An 18,982-nucleotide genomic window follows, 5' to 3' on the forward strand; every position below is an offset into this window, starting at 1 on the left:
GGATTCACTGCGAATTCTACCAGAAGTACAAGGAGAAGATGGTACCATTCCTTCTGAAACTATCCAATCAACAGAAAAAGAGGGAATCCTCCCTAACTCATTTATAAGGCCAACATCATCCTGATATCAAAGCCTGGCAGAGACTCAACAAAAAAAGAGAATTTTAGACCAATATCCCTGATGAACATTGATGCAAAAATCCTCAATAAAATACTGGCAAACCGGATCCAGCAGCACATCAAAAAGCTTATCCACCATGATCAAGTGGGCTTCATCCCTGGGTTGCAAGGCTGGTTCAATATATGCAAATCAATAAATGTAATCCAACATATAAATAGAACCAAAAACAAAAACCACATGATTATCTCAATAGATGCAGAAAAGGCCTTTGACAAAATTCAACAGCTCTTCATGCTAAAAACTCTCAATAAATTCAGTATTGATGGAATGTATCACAAAATAATAAGCGCTGTTTATGAAGCACACAGCCAATGTAATACCAAAGGGGCAAAAACTGGAGGCATTCGCTTTGAAAACTGGCACAAGACAGGGATGCCCTCTCACACCACTCTTATTGAACATAGTGCTGGAAGTTCTGGCCAGGGCAATCAGGCAGGAGAAAGAAATAAAGGTGTCCAATTAGGAAAAGAGGAAGCCAAATTGTCCCTGTTTGCAGATGACATGATTTATATTTAGAAAACCCCATTGTCTCAACCCAAAATCTCCTTAAGCTGATAAGCAACTTCAGCAAAGTCTCAGGATACAAAATCAATATGCAAAAATCACAAACATTCTTATATACCAATAAGAGACAGAGAGCCAAATCACGAGTGAACTCCCATTCACAATTGCTTCAAAGAGAATAAAATACCTAGTAATCCAACTTACAAGGGATTCAAAGGACCTCTTCAAGGAGAACTATAAACCACTGCTCAATGAAATAAAAGAGGACACAAACAAATGGAAGAACATTCCAAGCTCATAGATAGAAAACATCAATATCGTGAAAATGGCCATACTGCCCAAAGTAATTTATAGATTCAATGCCATCCCCATTAAGCTAACAATGACTTTCTTCACAGAATTGGAAAAAACTACTTTAAAGTTCATATGGAACCAAAGAAGACCCCACATTGCCAAGACAATCCTAAGCCAAAAGAACAAAGCTGGAGGTATCACGCTACCTGACTTCAAACTATACTACAAGGCTACAGTAACCAAAACAGCATGGTACTGATACCAAAACAGAGATATAGACCAATGCAACAGAACAGAGCCCTCAGAAATAATACCACGCATCTACAACCATCTGATCTTTGACAAACCTGACAAAAACAAGAAATAGGGAAAGGATTCCCTATTTAATAAATGGTGCTGGAAAAACTGGCTAGTCAGAAGTAGAAAGCTGAAACTAGATCCCTTCCTTACACCTTATACAAAAATTAATTCAAGATGGATTAGAGACTTAATGTTAGACCTAAAACCATAAAAACCTAGAAGAAAACCTAAGTAATACCATTCAGGGCATAGGCATGGGCAAGGACTTCATGTCTAAAACACCAAAAGCAATGGCAACAAAAGCCAAAATTGACACATGGGATCTAATTAAACTAAAGAGCTTCTGCACAGCAAAAGAAACTACCATCAGAGTGAACAGGGAACCTACAGAATGGGAGAAAATTTCTGCAATCTACTCATTTGACAAAGGGCTAATATCCAGAACCTATAAAGAACTCAAACAAATTTACAAGAAAAAAAACACCCCATCAAAAAGTGGGCAAAGGATATGAACAATACACTTCTCAAAAGAAGACATTTATGCAGGCAACAGACACATGAAAAAATGCTCATCATCACTAGCCATCAGAGAAATGCAAATCAAACCACAATGAGATACCATCTCATACCAGTTAGAATGGTGATCATTAAAAAGTCAGGAAACAACAGGTGCTGGAGAGGATGTGGAGAAATAGGAAAACTTTTACACTGTTGGTGGGACTGTAAACTAGTTCAGCCATTGTGGAAGACAGGGTGGCGATTCCTCGAGGATCTAGAACTAGAAATACCATATGACCCAGCCATCCCATTACTGGGTATATACCCAAAGGATTACAAATCATGCTGCTATAAAGACATATGCACACGTATGTTTATTGCGGCACTATTCACAATAGCAAAGACTTGGAATCAACCCAAATGTCCATCAGTGACAGACTGGATTAAGAAAATATGGCACATATACACCATGGAATACTATGCAGTCATAAAAAAGGATGAGTTCATGTCCTTTGTAGGAACATGGATGAAGCTGGAAACCATCATTCTCAGCAAACTATCGCAAGAACAGAAAACCAAACACCACATGGTTCTCACTCATAGGTGGGAACTGAACAATGAGAACACTTGGACACAGGAAGGGGAGCATCACACACACCGGGGCCTGTTGTAGGGTGAGGCGTAGGGGGAGGGACAGCGTTAGGAGATATACCTAATGTAAATGACGAGTTGATGGGTGCAGCACACCAACATGGCACATGTATACATATGTAACAAACCTGCACGTTGTGCACATGTACCCTAGAACATAAAGTATAAGAAAAAAAATTATGTGAAAAAAAGTTGAAAAAAGATACTTAGTATGCACCTCACATTAATAAAATTTTAGTTTATGTGTCTACGTTTTAAAAAAAAGTAGATAGATTTTGATAATTGAAGATAAAATAATAGCCCTGAAACAGGAAAAGTTAATGTAAAGTTGATATCTTCCCAGCTAGAGAGGTATGATATAAGACAGTAGGGACTGTGTAAAAGTGGAGACTGTGTAGTCAACATAAAGATATTGAAATTTCAATTTACAAAAAAATCTAATTTTCAGGTAGCCAGACTTGAGTTGAGACAAGCAGTGGATCTGAAAGACAGACCATGAGAGACGTGTGGAAATGTTATAGTGTAAAACAGGGGTCACAACCCCCGGGCCACAAACTGGTACCGGGCCTGTTAGGAACTGGGCCACACAGCAGAATGGCAGAGGTGGATGAGTGAGCATTAATCCTGAGCTCTGCCTCCTGTCAGATCATTGGCAGCATTTGATTCTCATAGAAGCACCAGCTCTACTGTGAACTGCACATGCAAGTGATCTAGGTTGCATGCTCCTTATGAGAATCTAATGTTGATGATCTGAGTAGTGGAACAGTTTCAGCCCAAAACCTTCCCCACGACCCTGTCCATGGAGATATTGTCTTCCACAAAATGAATCCCTGGTTCCAAAGAGGCGGGGACCACTATTGTAAACAAAATTAAAGCAGTATTAAATATGACGATGTCTTAGATGTTATTTTCTTGCCAGAGACAGAATCTTATTTAAATTTCCTTCATCAAACAGCGGTTTAGCTGAAAAGATACAAGAATATCTTGGGCTCAGAGTAAACAGAAAATCATTAGAGAGCTGTTTGTTTTATATCTAGTTAAGTCGGCGTGGTTTCTAGTTCCCATTCATCTGTTTATCATCTTCTCTGATACAGATTCATTTGGAAGGCTCTTACTATTTGTTTCCTTTAACTTAAGTTTATCCATGACTTTGGACTGTTGTGACTATTCTGGTCCAATGCTATTAGACTTCTCAGTTGAAATGCCTATAATTAACATACTAGAATACTCATTTTCTAAACCAAAATTTTGAGGAAAAGCCTCATGCTTCTCCTTGAGCTACGCATCCATTCCTATTTTTCTGAAATGTAACCAGAAAGAATAGTCATGGGGCACAAACTGGACTTGATTTAAATTCTCTGCCTTATCACAATGCCAGACTGGTATTTAGAGCCTCTACATGCTGAAAAGCTTAGGACGCTCCTTCATTGTGCAATTCAAAACAAAATTATTTTGAATCTATGAAAAATACATACTGAAGCTAAACAGCCAATTCTAGTTTACGAAGTTCCGGATAAGACCATTGTCTTAGTCTATTTTCTGTTGCTTATAGCAATATACCTAAAACTGAGTAATTTACAAAGAACTGAATTTATTTTCTAGGGCTAAGGAGGCTTGGAAATCCAAGGTCGATGGGCATATCTTTTGAGAGCCTTCTTGCTTGTGGGGATTCTCAGAAGAGTCCCAAGGTAGCACAGGGTATCATATGGCAAGATGGCTGAGTATGCTAACATGCTAGTTCAGGTCTATCTTCCCCTTCTTATAAATCCAACAGTTCCCCTCCCAAGATAACCCATTAATACACTCACTTACGAATGGATTAATCCACTCATGAGGGAAGAACTTTCATGATCCAATCCCCTCCTTAAAAAGCTCGTTCTCAATATTGTCATATTTTGGATTAAGTTTCAACATGAGTTTTGGAGGGAACATTCAAACCATGGCAGCCATGAAAGTTGAACCTTTCTAATTCTGTGCATGGATGTTTACATCTGGTATCCTAAACGCTGAAGCACATTTTCAACCTGCCTGTTGAAAAAGTGCATTTTCAACCTAGCACAAGTCGATCACTTGCTTGAGCTAAATCTCATTCTGTCTCTCAAATATTTTTCCATAATTCATGTCATCCATCTGCTAACAAAGAGAACAAAGGTTTGTAGATGTTTCCTCTCCCAAAGGCAGGGTGTGAATAGCTGCTTTAGGCAGAGAAGATCAACGTATGACCTTATTGAGCACTTTTACTGGCTTCAGACTAGGGTTTCAACAAGTTCAAACTCCTGTGGCTGCCTCACCATGTCTAAAGAAATTGTGAATGATCCATCTCCTTAGTGTGATTCCCTACCCACCCACTCCAATCCAACCCTTCTATCTCTTTTCAAAATATTTCTCTAAGACTTTTCTTAGACCAATATGACTTCCCTCTCACCTAACACCCTTACTTTAGCAAGTTATATTTATGTCAGATTCTTTTTTTTTTACATCACAACATGGTTTATTATGTGAATTTTTTACAATACAAACAAAAAACACAGAAAGGAAATATATGAATACAGCTAAATGCAGAATGGTGACTTTTTTCTCTTCAAGAGGCCATGATTCCCATTTCTAGTAAAATAAAGAGACCGCATATAGGTAGAACAGGTGGTTATTAGCGTCACAATTTTGCCTAGAAATGATCTATAAATGCATTTTCCCCCGCTACTTACCATAAAGTGTAAAAAGGGAGTTAAAGCAAAGTTTCCTTGTTGGTTCCTACCATATGAAAGATGCTATATTCTATTTTAGCAGGGTCAATATATGGAAAATATCTAAATTAAATGTTGTATTACAAAAATGAAGCAGTAATGAGATTCTGGCCAAAGACGGCACTAAATGAGAATAATATATATTTAAAGAATCCAAAACAAGCAAACAAAAGAAGTTGTTATAAAAAAGCTCTAGGTGCACTGTAAGCATATAGGTTTTTTCCCACGTGTGTTTTTAAACAATGGAAGTGTCAAAAAATAGGGTGAACTGTGTTAGACTAAATTACATATTGTATATGCTGCACTGAAGGGAAACCGGGTATTATAATCATCGTAGAGAAGTGCCGTTTGCATCATATTATGGCAATGTATCCTCAATGAAAACCTTCCAGAGTCCTTTTATTTTGGAATCTCCTGTAAGCTGTCAAACCACCAGAACATGATTGTACAACAGTAAAATGTTCTCTTGCATTAAACTGAGGATACCTGTTTAACAAAGAAAGAAAAAGAAAATGCAGGAAAGGTACTTAGAGCTGTTAGTTTCTGAGTACACAACACCCTAGACAATTCAAAGCATCTTAATCTCCATCAAGAACAACAACAACAAAAATAATGTTTGTCATGCTGTTAAATCCATCATTATGGATAAAAGTGGTGCAAACTGGTCAAACGGATTCAACAAACACTGACGTCCAAGCTGGCATATTAGCAACTAATATGTAACTGGTGGTCAATGGAGAGTTTAAAAGATCTTCCCTTTCTTCTTGTTCTTTTCCAAGGTTCTCGAAGAGTTCTGTTGTTCTAAAATACGCTGTTGAGCTTCCCAGTTTGCTTTCTCATCCTCACACTGACGATGTTTTTCCTCTAATTCTTTGTGCTGTGCTTCCAAATTCTTTTTCATTTGCTCATGGCGCGGCTGAAGCTAAATCACAGCACAAAAATACCGTAAGGATACTGCCTTCCTCTGACCCTTTTGCCATTAACTTCAATGATAATATTACTACCTACCACAGCAAGAGGTAAATAGTCCTTTATCTTTTTAACAACTTTATTTTCTTTGTCATCATCTGTTTCTGGAAATTCATATATTTTAATTTCATGTTGTTGGATTTCTTTCATTATCTGTTTTCGTTGGCATTCCTCTGGTGTGAGTCTGCCTGCTTTGGCAGTAAGTGGGATGATACTCACTTTTTCATGCAAATGCTTCATAAACTCAATATCCAATGTTTAAGTCTCCACAAAAGGCAATGCCAAGTAGTTAACAAACATGTACTACCCAATCCTGCCTGAAGGTGGGAGCCTTCAGTTATCTAATGGTCCATGTCCTGAAGGAGCAATGAAGTATAAACAACACTGCATCCTGTTATCAGGCATCCGACGTCTGTTCACTCGAGATTCTGCATTTAGGTAGTCCTCAAATTTACTATCAATGTAATCGATAACAGGCTGCCAGCAATTACTATTATCCACTGCATCTCCAAATCCTGGAGTATCAACTATTGTGAGCAGCAACTTGAACACCACCTTCTTTGATTAAAACTTTGGATTGTTCCAACCAGGCTCAGGTGAGGCGAGTGCGTGGCCGGGGCTGCAGCTGGAGCGGGCCATTGAGGAGTTTCTGCGCGAGAGTGCCATCCTGCCCGCCAGAGGCCGGCCGGTTGGCCCCCAGCGCCTGCTCAGGCCGAGTCTGGCCCTTGCTGCACCCGCCCTGAGGTTGTAAAGCTCCTCCTGCAGCTCACGGGCTGCGGCTGCCAGGCCGAAGCCTCCGGACACAGAAGGGCCAGCTCAGCGGCTGTTACATCCCTCCCGGCCGCCTGTCTATGTCAGATTCTTGATCCATTCAAAGGGAATGATGGTAAAGAATAAAAGAATAATAGCAAATATTAAACTGTGCCATCTTGCCCTTCTCTCTCCCTGAGAATTTTTGCTAATTTAGTAACCAGGGGAAATGATTGCAGTATCTCCTAGTGATCTGGTGGCAGGGGGAGCATCTGGTTTGGGTGAGTCAATCCCTGACTTTGTAATATGATCTGCTGAATAAGTGAATATCAATAAATTTCAACCTGCTGCAGGTTGCTGAAGTTTTATAGAAACTTAGAAGAGCTATAAGCCGCTATAAATTTGAGAACCAACCTTAGGCTTAGAGAAAAAACTGGCTATTATCTTGAGGAAAGAGGGAGACCCTCTCATACTGTTTTATATTGTTTTATACTCAGTACCTGTTTTAAGGAAAAAACAAGGAAGTAAAACCAAAGACAGGCAGCGGCGCCAGGCCCAAAACCAGGCCTGGGCCTGCCTGGCCTAAACCCAGTAGTTAAAAATCAATTCGTAACTTAGGAACCAATGTTATTCATAGATTCCAGACATTGTATAGAAGAGAACACTGTGAAACTCCCTGGCCTGTTCTGTTTCTCTCTGACCACCGGTGCATGCAGCCCCTGTCACGTACCCCCTGCTTGCTCAAATCAATCACGACACTTTCATGTGAAATCTTTAGTGTTGTGAGCCCTTAAAAGGGACAGAAATTGTGCACTCGGGAAGCTCGGATTTTAAGGCAGTAGCTTGCCGATGCTCCCAGGTGAATAAAGCCCTTCCTTCTACAACTCGGTGACTGAGAGGTTTTGTCTGCGGCTCGTCCTGCTACAATCTAGCTGTGAAACAAAACACATAATACTTATATAGTGAAACAGGACTTCAAAAGAGAAATTAGGCAAATGAGATTTATGTTCAACATTTTTGTGGTTAATTATTCTATGTTGCTGCTTAATACATTTTCTAATTTTTAAGAAACACAATTCAAGAATGAGAGTTTTGATTATATTATAGGCTATTAGCACATGTTCAGAATTTTCAGAATTGGAGTTCCCTGCTGCCCTAACTGACAATGACAAAATCAAGTATAGAAACTTAAGCTTATGCTTATTTCATAATGGGGTCAAATTCAATCAGAATTAGTAATGTAATCTTTGAGTGGTTACTTTATATTTGTGGTTCTCAAGCAGGGACAATTTTACTTTTCAGGGGATAGTTGTTGATGTCTAGAAGCCTTTGTGATTGTCAAAACTTGGAGAGGAGGAGGTACACTACTGGCCAGAGACACTGCTAAACATCTTATAGCTCCTCTGCATTAAATAATTGTCTGACCCCAAATGTCACAGTGCCAATGTTGAGGAGCTATGCTCTACATTCTTCTTACTCCTTTATTAAATCATTATTATATGTGAAGTGACTGTCACATAACTAGTAGTAAACAGTATTTTATTGACCACTTACCATGTGTCATGCTCTATTCTAAGAACTACATACATTCACTCAATTTATCCTCACTATACTAACAAAATAGAGTAGGCTATAATTCCATTTTACAGATGAGGAAATTGAAGCATAGAAGAGGTAACATCCACAATCACATAGCCTGTAAAAGATAGATCTGGATTTACAGTCAGGTAATTTGGTTTTAGAAGCCCATCCACTGTGGTCAAGGAAATCAAGTGCTGCTTATTATTTCCCTTGACCTTCTCCTATGCACTTGCAACTCTGAGAAAAGGACCTTAGCACATCTCACTCTACAGAACAATTCATAATTCTGGGAGCTCCACAGAAAATAAAAGTTATTTATTTATTTATTTATTTATTGCTGTTACAGTGTTCTGCCACAGGTATAATCGACTTTGTCTGCAAAGTTAAAATTTTTAAAATGAAACGATCAACAATTCCTCCCCTAATTATATATATATATGTGTGTATATATATAAATGGAGGTCTTAACATTAACACAAATCATTGAAGTTTCATGGCTCAAAAATTAGGCAGGTATGTAGTTTGTAGGCATCTTAAACTAATTAGTTAACATACTACTTCTTTTATTTTATTATAATGTAAACTATATTCACTTTATAATATACATAAATAAAAATCAAATGCTAAATATTATAAAGTTTATTTTATATAGTCCAGTTCGCTAATATACACTAATGCTTCAATGATAATATTAAATTTTCTTTTATTTTATTATGTTTAGATGCAAACTCCAGCCAGGGTTCACATATTGATTTCATGTTCTAGTAAAAACTACAAATAAAAAACTATAAAATCAGAGATTATTTCTTAATATATTGCATATACTTTCATCTAATTTAAGTCATTTCATGACACATTTAGCTTTTTTTGTCATAGTGATCTCATGTTTTAATGGAAAATAGTATGCAACAATTTTGTTTTAGATGTGATATTGAAGTTTAAAACTTCACTAACAATTGCTGCAAATATAATACAACAAGAGAAAGCACTATAACTTATTGAGGCAAAACATAATATTAAGTAACTGAAAATGGCAGAAAACTATAGGGTATGATAACAATGCAAGGAGCTTTTTTTGGGGTATTCCAGGTTGAGGGAGACATTCAAATGCCTATTAATTCCTGTCTCTACCAGTGATCACATTTATATAGTTCTGTACTGGCATGTTTCCTGAAACCTACTTGTGCCCCACAGAATGGTAAAATAATTAAATATTTAAAAATATTTATGCATATTATATTTATTAGAAAAAAATACTGATTTCCATTTATGTTGAGAATGTCAGCGAATCCAATCAACTCTTCTCAGTATTTCCTTTTTTAAATTTGTTGCTATAACCAGAGTCCAAGCCAACATCATTTCTTGCTTATAAATGTGCAATTATTTCCTACTATCTCCCTTTGCTTTCATTTCTGCTACTTTATGTTCTATTCTCCCCAGAGTAATCACAGGGATCTCTTAAGAACTTGTCAAATCATGTGACTCCTTTCCTTAAAACAACTCATGCCACCCATTTAGACCATACCCAAACACCCTAGTGTGACCTGCCTCATGAATCGTATTCAGATCTCATCATTTATATAGTACTCCCAATTCACTTTTCTTGAGTGAAATAATCTTTTTTGTTGTTGTTCCTCGATCATTGTGAGCTCCTTCTTGCCTAAGGACATTTATACCAGCTCTTTCTTTTTCTGGAAACATCTTTTTCCCAAATATTCTGGCTAATTCTGCTGGAGGTTTCAGCTTAAACCACATCTCCTTGGCATTTCTCATGAAGTAAAATACAAGCTCCACAAGACAAGGCTGCAGGGGAAATTAGGAAGGAACTACTTTTTTGGTTTTGCATTCTTTGAAATAAAGCATTATGGGCAACATATTAACAAAATAAAACATAAAAGGAATACCATACATCTTCATTTCACATTTTTTTCCTACAATTATTTTCTATATATCTACCATCTATCATTTTCTATCTATTTGCTAAAAATTTCTCAACATTTCCATGTAAGCAACATGCATATTAACGGGGTTGAATTCTGTGTCAGATTCTATTTTATAATCCAGAGTGTTTCACTTGCACCTTTTACTTCCTTAAAGTCCCAAGATGAACAGTTGCAAAGAGTCAGACTCTTTGAAGCTCCTAAACATACTTCTGCTCTCTCTGTCCTAATAGCCCAAGGAGGGCTTTTCTGCCTTTTCTCTATTCAAGTTCCTTTTGCTTTTCCTAAGCTTTGCAGTAAAAATCTGCACTCATGTTCTGCCATTCGCTTTTAGTATATTTTTAATTCACCCACCAATTGCCATTTTACTGATTATCCCCAGAAGGATAAAGCCATTTTAATAAAATGCTGCTTTAAGGGGAATTGATAGTTGGGGAGAAATAACTGCACATTGTTGAAGAGTATATATTAGAACACAACTCCATTGTATTTGAGGAGAGAAATGCATTACTAACTGGAATGTCTTGAGTCAAGAATTTAGCAAGTTTTTGGAACAGATTTTCATAGGGTGGAACAGGAATCCACATTAAGTTCTTGGACACATAAGATTGAGTGGAGCAAATCAGAGTTTGACAAAGTAAAGCAATGAATCTAGTTAAGATAATGAAATAAATTAATCCCACTTGCCTCATATAAGGGTTTGAAAGCAGAAGTAAATGCAAATAAAGGAATTAGAGCTACACATACAATTACTGGCTCTATAATGGGGAAAAGTTAAGAAGAATTTGAGATAAATTTATTTGTTGGACAAAATACTACTTATGAAAGAATTGGAGTTGGATTTGAGTTAATAGGTGTGAATGTGTGTGTATATATGTATGTATATATGTATATGTATATGTGGATTCTGGAGGTCTAGAACTTAAATTGTTTTGACAAAGGATATAGATTTTTACCGTTTATTTAATTGCATTCTAACAAAATAATATTCTTGTAAGTGTATGAGAAAGCGCTTCTCCCATATATTTGCTTGGAAGATTACCAATTGTATTGACCTTTTCTAATTTAATAGATAAAATAACTACTCTAATCAAATTGTTATTGATGTACTTACAGATTAAACCGTTTTAAAGTTTACGTGTTTGTGAATTGTCCCTCATCGCTATTGCCACTCCTCACCTTTTTAAATGTGTATTAATTTGTAAAAATGTTTAAGGACATCAACCCTTGAAATAAATGTTGCAAAGATTTCCCAATGAATATTATTGTCTTTTAGCTTTGTTTATAATGAATTTTTACATTTTTAACTATAAGACTTACAAATATTTGTTGCATCAAACTTATTTATGATTTCTATGTTGGTCATTTTTCAATAGGCCTTCTCATCCCCAAATTATTATTATTTTAATAATGGCCTTTAAAAATATCAAAAAATATATGTATTAGCTATTAAGTACAGTTAGACTTTTTTTTTTTTTTTTTTGAGACGGAGGGTCGCTCTGTCGCCCAGGCTGGAGTGCAGTGACCGGATCTCAGCTCACTGCAAGCTCCGCCTCCCGGGTTTACGCCATTCTCCCGCCTCAGCCTCCCGAGTAGCTGGGACTACAGGCGCCCGCCACCTCGCCCGGCTAGTTTTTGGTATGTTTTAGTAGAGACGGGGTTTCACCGTGTTAGCCAGGATGGTCTCGATTTCCTGACCTCGTGATCCACCCGTCTCGGCCTCCCAAAGTGCTGGGATTACAGGCTTGAGCCACCGCGCCCGGCAGTTAGACTTTTTTGACTAATATAATTAAAAAGTTGCAAAATGATAAATAATAAAGTAATGGATGATTGTATAATGTTATGCCAATTTTCCATAATGTTGTTCTAATACTGTAATTTGCTTTCTGTCATTCAGAATGTAATTTTACTTGCACTACAAATTTTAGATAAGAGTAGATTTAAGTGAATGAAGGCTGGATGAACAGTGATACTGTACCTAAACATAGGTTCTGTGCATTTTAAGAATAATTGCAGACATTCGAATGCTGGCAAATCTTTGTTATATTTAAATAAAATTAATATGACTATAATTTTAGCTTATATTACTTTTGTCTTTTATTTTTAATTATTTATACACATATGTATATGACTACAAACAGTCAAACTAATATAATGAATTTGCACATACACACAGTTTAGTACAAAGGATAAAACATTATCTGTACCATTCAAATACTCTGTGCACCCTGTCTTAATTGATTTTACCTTCTTCTCCCTCAAAATATTATCTTGATTTCCTCTAACCTGTTATCTTAAACAGTTCTTGAAAAAACTGATTGTGACTGGAAAACAGTGGTACACCTGCAATTCCAGCTACTGAGAAAGCTAAGCCAGATTGCTTCAGGCCAGTAGTTTGAAGACGAAAAGTGCTGTGGAAAATGTTGGCTAGACAAAGGGGTTTGGGAATACTAGGGAAAATGTTAGACTACTACATGAGTGGTTCTGACAGGCTTCATTCATTTTTAACTTTCAAGTTCAGGGGTACAAGTGCAGGTTCGTTACATAGGTAAACTTATATCATGGTGGTTTGTTGTACAGATTATTTCATCACCCTGGTATTAAGCCTAGTAACCACTAGTTATTTGTTTTTATCTTCTCCCTCCTCCAACTCTCCACCCTCCAAAAAGCCCCAGTGTGTGTTGTCCCCCATTCTATGTGTCCATATGTTCTCGTCATTTAGCTCCCACCTATGAGTGAGAACATGCAGTGTTTGGTCTTCTGTTCTTGTGTTAGTTTGCTAAGGATAATGGCCTCTGACTACATCCACATCCCTGCAAAGAATAAGATCTTGTTCTTTTTTATGGCTGCATAGTATTCCATGGTGTTTATATAGCACATTTTCTTTATCCAGCAGACCACTGATGGGCATTTAGGTTGATTCCATGTCTTTGCTTAGAGAAGAAAATAAAAGGGTGTTCCAGAGGGAATAGCCAGTGCCAAGCTCTGGTTCAGGAGTGTGGCTGGTATCCTCTAAAATTGCAAGCAGTTATAATTGCGAGTTTTTGCTTCAAGTGTGGTTTATGTTCACCCATCTGGGACTATACTTTTGAAGTCTATACTTTCGTAAGGATAGATGTTTGATTTTTTTTTTATTTTAAAACTAGTAAGTCATTTTTGTTTAGTTTTTTAAAGTGTCTTTATTTTATATATTCAAAAGTAAGTTGATAATGTTTTCTCGTGCTCATTATGGCTTAAATTTCTATTACGTTTATAAGTGCTGACCCTCTTTTCATCATCATCTTGTGTCTTTTGATCTATCTCCTTTTTCTCTTTACTGGTAAACAATCTGGCTGGAAATTTGTCTATTTAACTATGGTTTTTAAAGAATCACCTTTATTTTTTACTGTACTACTTCTTTTTTCTCTTTCATATATTTTTACTTCATTATAATTTACACTTGTTTTGTGTGTTTATATTTATATTTCCTATATAATTCCAGCTTTTGCTGTGTTCAACAGTCTTCCTTTTTATGGGTAATTTTTCACTGTCATTAAGTTCTAAATAAAGTATAACTTCTATTTTTGTCTTTGAACCATAAATTACATGCAAGCTTCTGTTTAAGTTTACAAGCAACAGCATTATCTGGCTGCCTCTTTATTGGGTTCTTTCTTACATTTGGGTCAGAAAACACAGTCTAAAACAGTTTTCTTGATCTCGAAACATTTTGCTAAATTCACTTACTTAAAAATTTTCTGCTAATCAGAATATTATGTAGCATAATCAGAACATACCACATTACACTCTGATGATTGTAATCAATTCACTAGAAAGATATTGTCCCTTATGTATTACAATTTGTTCATTTTTTGGAAAATATTCTCAGAAGTATTTTTCAAGAACACTTTTCATTAACATTTTACAAAATTTAAAAATACAAGTAAATTTATGCCTATATGATTTTGTAAGTGGCATATAAAAAATTGATAATTCCTTTCCTAGAATGTAGAGATACCCTATGCACTGTAAGATAGTCAAGGGAAAGAGTTGGTTTAGTTTAGGATGCATGATAAAACATCTCATGAAGTGTCAGTATGCTCAGTTTTAGAAAACGGATTCCATTTTTAAAAACTGGATTCATTGACTGCATTGTTAAATTGTTTCAATGTTGTATTCCACTATCTGTAGCATTCTATAGAATGTTTACTTAACATCTTTTGAATAATCATTAAGTAAACAAAAACTGTCCTCTCTTCCTCAAAACTTTCTCTTACTCGCATGCTTATCCACTGTCATCAAATTACCATATCTGACAGAAATAAATTTAATTTCACCTTCAATTGCTAGGATATTAATTTAGACTACAAATAGTTGCATATCAACATAAATGAAAAAATATTTTTCCACTCTCGTTGAAACAGTAGGAGTCCTGAATGATTTGTTAGCTGTACAGTTAATCAAATAATAGAGTACTGGATTAAATCTGAGTGAACTAAAAATATCTGTTCATAGCTGTAAACAAAATTAAATTAATATCGTCAGTACCTCTTATGCCTTTAATGCCATCAGGATCAATAGACGTGATTTTAAATGATGATTCATATAAATATGAATATACATAAAATTTAAAAATACTAAGTGAATTTATACCTAAATTGTACTACATTATTAAGTATGATTTTCTGAGTGTCACTCCTAACCAGTAGCAAATATGTTTTTTATATATATATATGATATATGATATATATGTTACTGGGTAGGAGGTACAGTAGCCAAGTTTTCTTTCTTAAAAGAGTGGTATCATCTGGGTCTAAGGATGACAAACAGGTGATGTGGTGGGCACTTACCAAAGTATCTTATTTATACTGATCTTTACCCCTAGAATATTCTAAAATGAAGATGTAGGAGATATATAATACTTTTTATTCTATTTTTCTGAGTTTTCCCTTCCAGTTAGGTTTTGGGAATACAAACATGGTGTACAGCTGAGCACATACATGAGATAAGGGCAAACAGTGAGTATAAGAATTATTACACTCTATACATTTATATCTTATATACTTCCTCTGTTGGGTAAATGGATAAATGCAGTGAACTGATAAATAATACTTGCTGAGTCCAACCTAAATGAAAACAAAATCTTGCGTCTATTGAAAAGCATACAATGTTTGTAGTAGGGAGAAGGGAATCTGATAGATGTCTGATATTTAAATCCAAGAACATTGGCCGGGCACTGTGGCTCAAGGCAGAGAAATACACTGTCAAAATTCTCAAACTGAGAGGAGGGGATTCTGCTGTCCAGGCCCACAAAGGACCTAACTCTCACCTATCCGGATGCAGATGTCAAATTTCTTTTTTTTTTTTTTTGAGACGGAGTCTTGCTCTGTCCCCCTGGCTGGAAGGCAGTGGCGCGATCTCGGCTCACTGCAAGCTCCGCCTCCCGGGTTCCCGTCATTCTCCTGCCTCAGCCTCCGGAGTAGCTGGGACTACAGGCGCCGGCAACCGCGCCCGGCTAATTTTTTGTATTTTTAGTAGAGACGGGGTTTCACCGTGGTCTCGATCGGCTCACTGCAAGCTCCGCCTCCCGGGTTCCCGTCATTCTCCCGCCTCGGCCTCCCAAAGTGCTGGGATTACAGGCGTGAGCCACCGCGCCCGGCCCAGATGTCAAATTTCAAATGCTGTTCTGACTAGACAATCAGGAATGTAGTTGGGGGTAGCTGCTGTGGGGCCAGAAAGAAACCAAAACACCTCCACTGAAAATTGGGTGGGCAACTGCTTAGGAGGCCTTCTGAGACTCTAGGCTCAAGGCAGCCAAGACACAAGCAATGTGTTCCTGATCAGGTAACCAAAATCTGTCACAGGAACATCAGGGGTTCAGTTCAGATTCTGCTGCTGGTCATACAAAAAGCCAATCACTGAAACAGCTGTTGTCAAAGAGGAAGATATTAATCTGGTGCTGCAACTGAGGAAAGGGGTGACAATCTCAAATCCAACTCACTGACTAAAATTAGTGTTTACGTAGCAGGGAAGAAATGTAACAATATGTAAGAAAACAGGAACTAGGGAGGGGCAAGGAAGCAATCATAATGAATGAGGGGTCTGGCATCTCACTGGATGTGGTGATCTGGTGAGTTTCAGTTTGTTGATACATTTTTGGGGAGGCCTGAAGGTTGTTTCCTGAGCAAGGAGCTCAGATAAAACAAATGTAAGTTTCAAGCTTTAAGACCAGAAGGGTCAATTTCTATGTTTATATATTAAAAAAAAAAAAAAAAAAAACTATTTATAGAACTATTGGGTAGGTTTCAAGAGTATATAAGAAATATATTACCTCTTTTGTTCTACTTTGACCTTTATTACCAGATGAAATACAATAAAGCTTTATGATGTTCATTTTTAGAAATGGAGATTTATTTACATCCTACTGGTTATATTAGAAAAATAAAATTTGTCTTATATAGATGCTCAGTTTTATGCATTTAGTACTAGCTATAAAATGTGAATACAAAATGCTCACATAAAGTGTTATATAGTGACTGCCTTATTAAGTGCTTAAATGATGCTGTTGAATTACTACTACTTATTACAGCATAAGTGATATTATCTTATTGTTAATACTGTAGGTATTTCATTTTAGGAAAGCTAACTCTGACACTGTGATGACATCAGGGATAAAAAGGAGATAGCATTTTAAAAGGCAATAACGCTCAAGAAGCCTGGTGCTTATTTAAACACATTGTAGGGACATGCCAGGATGCTGAAGAAGAAAAATGCAAGACCTTGAAATATGATCTCCTCCAAATAACTAAGATTTAAGTCCAAGAGGGGGGAAAAACATAATTAGCAATTCTAGCTTTTGCATTACTGTGGAAAGGAACAGAGGAAGCAAAGGAGTAAGGATAGATCAAGGAGATGGTGATGTTGGGCTAAAATTTGTCTCTGTGTTCTGTCTGAGTCTAGAGTCCTCTTTGTTTCAGCGTTTTAAAGTTTTCTTCTCTGTGACAAATATCCAAGTGCCTCATATGAGTTTAAGGTCCTTATTGTAGCATCATCACACTTTAACCCTCTAAAATGGGAAGATAATGAAAGGGAAAGGAATGAAGAAATATAAGAAGTATAATAAGTGTAGTTTAACTATACTTTCACAAGCCTTGAGACACTGATATTCTTGTAAAACCTTTATAAAGTATTCTTGACCAGTAAACTGAAGATCTAAAGAATATCAGAAGCAGAAAGGGCCTAGCTTTTGAAAGAAAGCTTCGAATCTGCAGTACAGATATGTTCCAGGTCAAAAACAACAACAACAGCAACAACAACAAAAAATGTTAAACAGTGAGGAAGTCTCTTAGATCCAGGGTCATTGAAGACGTTAAGTGAGTTTGTAGATTTTTCTCCTGAGGTAATTAAAAAAACAGGTGAGTCTACATATTGTACTTTTTATGAGTTTCTGAAGCAGTGGTCTTCAAAGTCTAGTTTCTGTAAGTAGAACCTTGGAAATTTGTGAAAATTGTAGATTCTTGTATCCTACCCTAAAGATTATGATCCAACATGTTCAAATTCTAACACCAATGTACCCATGCTGGGGAGGGGTGAAGGAGTATCGTGCCTTTGTAGAAATTTAGCCAAGTGAAAGGATTCAATAAAAATATTTACAATATTGTAAAGGATGTAACTTAGGAAAAATGCAAGATTGTTTACACTATTCATAAAGTAGAATAACAAACCTTAAGGCTAACTGGCACAAGAGGCCAAATTTTCAAGCTTTCTCAGCTTTTGACCTACCTTCCTCACTACTTAATCATTTATAGCTTTTAATTTCAAATGAGAGATGCACAACTCTTCCTTTCACTTTAACACTTAGAGCCCATACGTAGTAGGGTTATTAATTGACCTAATTTTAATTTCACTGTGTCTCAGAGAATAGGAAGGCTCAAGGAAAGTGAGAAAGATGGGGGAATGGTCAGTGGGTGGAGAAATCAGAAGATGTATACCATCTCATCTTGGACCATGTGTCAAAAAAATACATACATAGAACCTTTATTAATTAAATTCACCCTCATATGATGTGTTCTGTGGCACCCCAACACAATTACAATAGTAACTTCAAAGATCACTGACCATAGATCACCATAACAGATCCAGTAGTAATTTAGAAGTTTTTAATATTCTGAGAATTCCCAAAATGTGCCTCAGAGACGTGAAATAAGCACATGCTGTTGGAAAAATGGTGCCAATATATTTGCTTGAGGCACCTTTGTCACAAGCCTTCAATTTGTAAAAAATGCAGCATCTGTGAAGCACAATAAAGCCAAGTGCAATGAAACAAAGTGTGCCTGTAAACTTACCACTTCTATTTGATTTCAGATTCCAGTTCTATGATACAGTATCATTTAATTCTACTGAGTAGACTGCTCCTGTGGAACAGTTACACTCCATAAATAACATATCATTGGGCGGAGCAGAAGTCACTCCCTGAGGCAGTGGCAACAGCCGCGGCGAGAGGATGAACAACAAGTTAGACGCTTTGAAAGATGATGACAGTGGGGACCATCATCAGAATGAAGCAAACAGAAAGATGGTGAGAAGGAAAAAACG

The sequence above is a fragment of the Trachypithecus francoisi genome, unplaced genomic scaffold, assembly GCF_009764315.1.
Source record: "Trachypithecus francoisi isolate TF-2019V2 unplaced genomic scaffold, Tfra_2.0 Lachesis_group9, whole genome shotgun sequence".
Taxonomy (NCBI): domain Eukaryota; kingdom Metazoa; phylum Chordata; class Mammalia; order Primates; family Cercopithecidae; genus Trachypithecus; species Trachypithecus francoisi.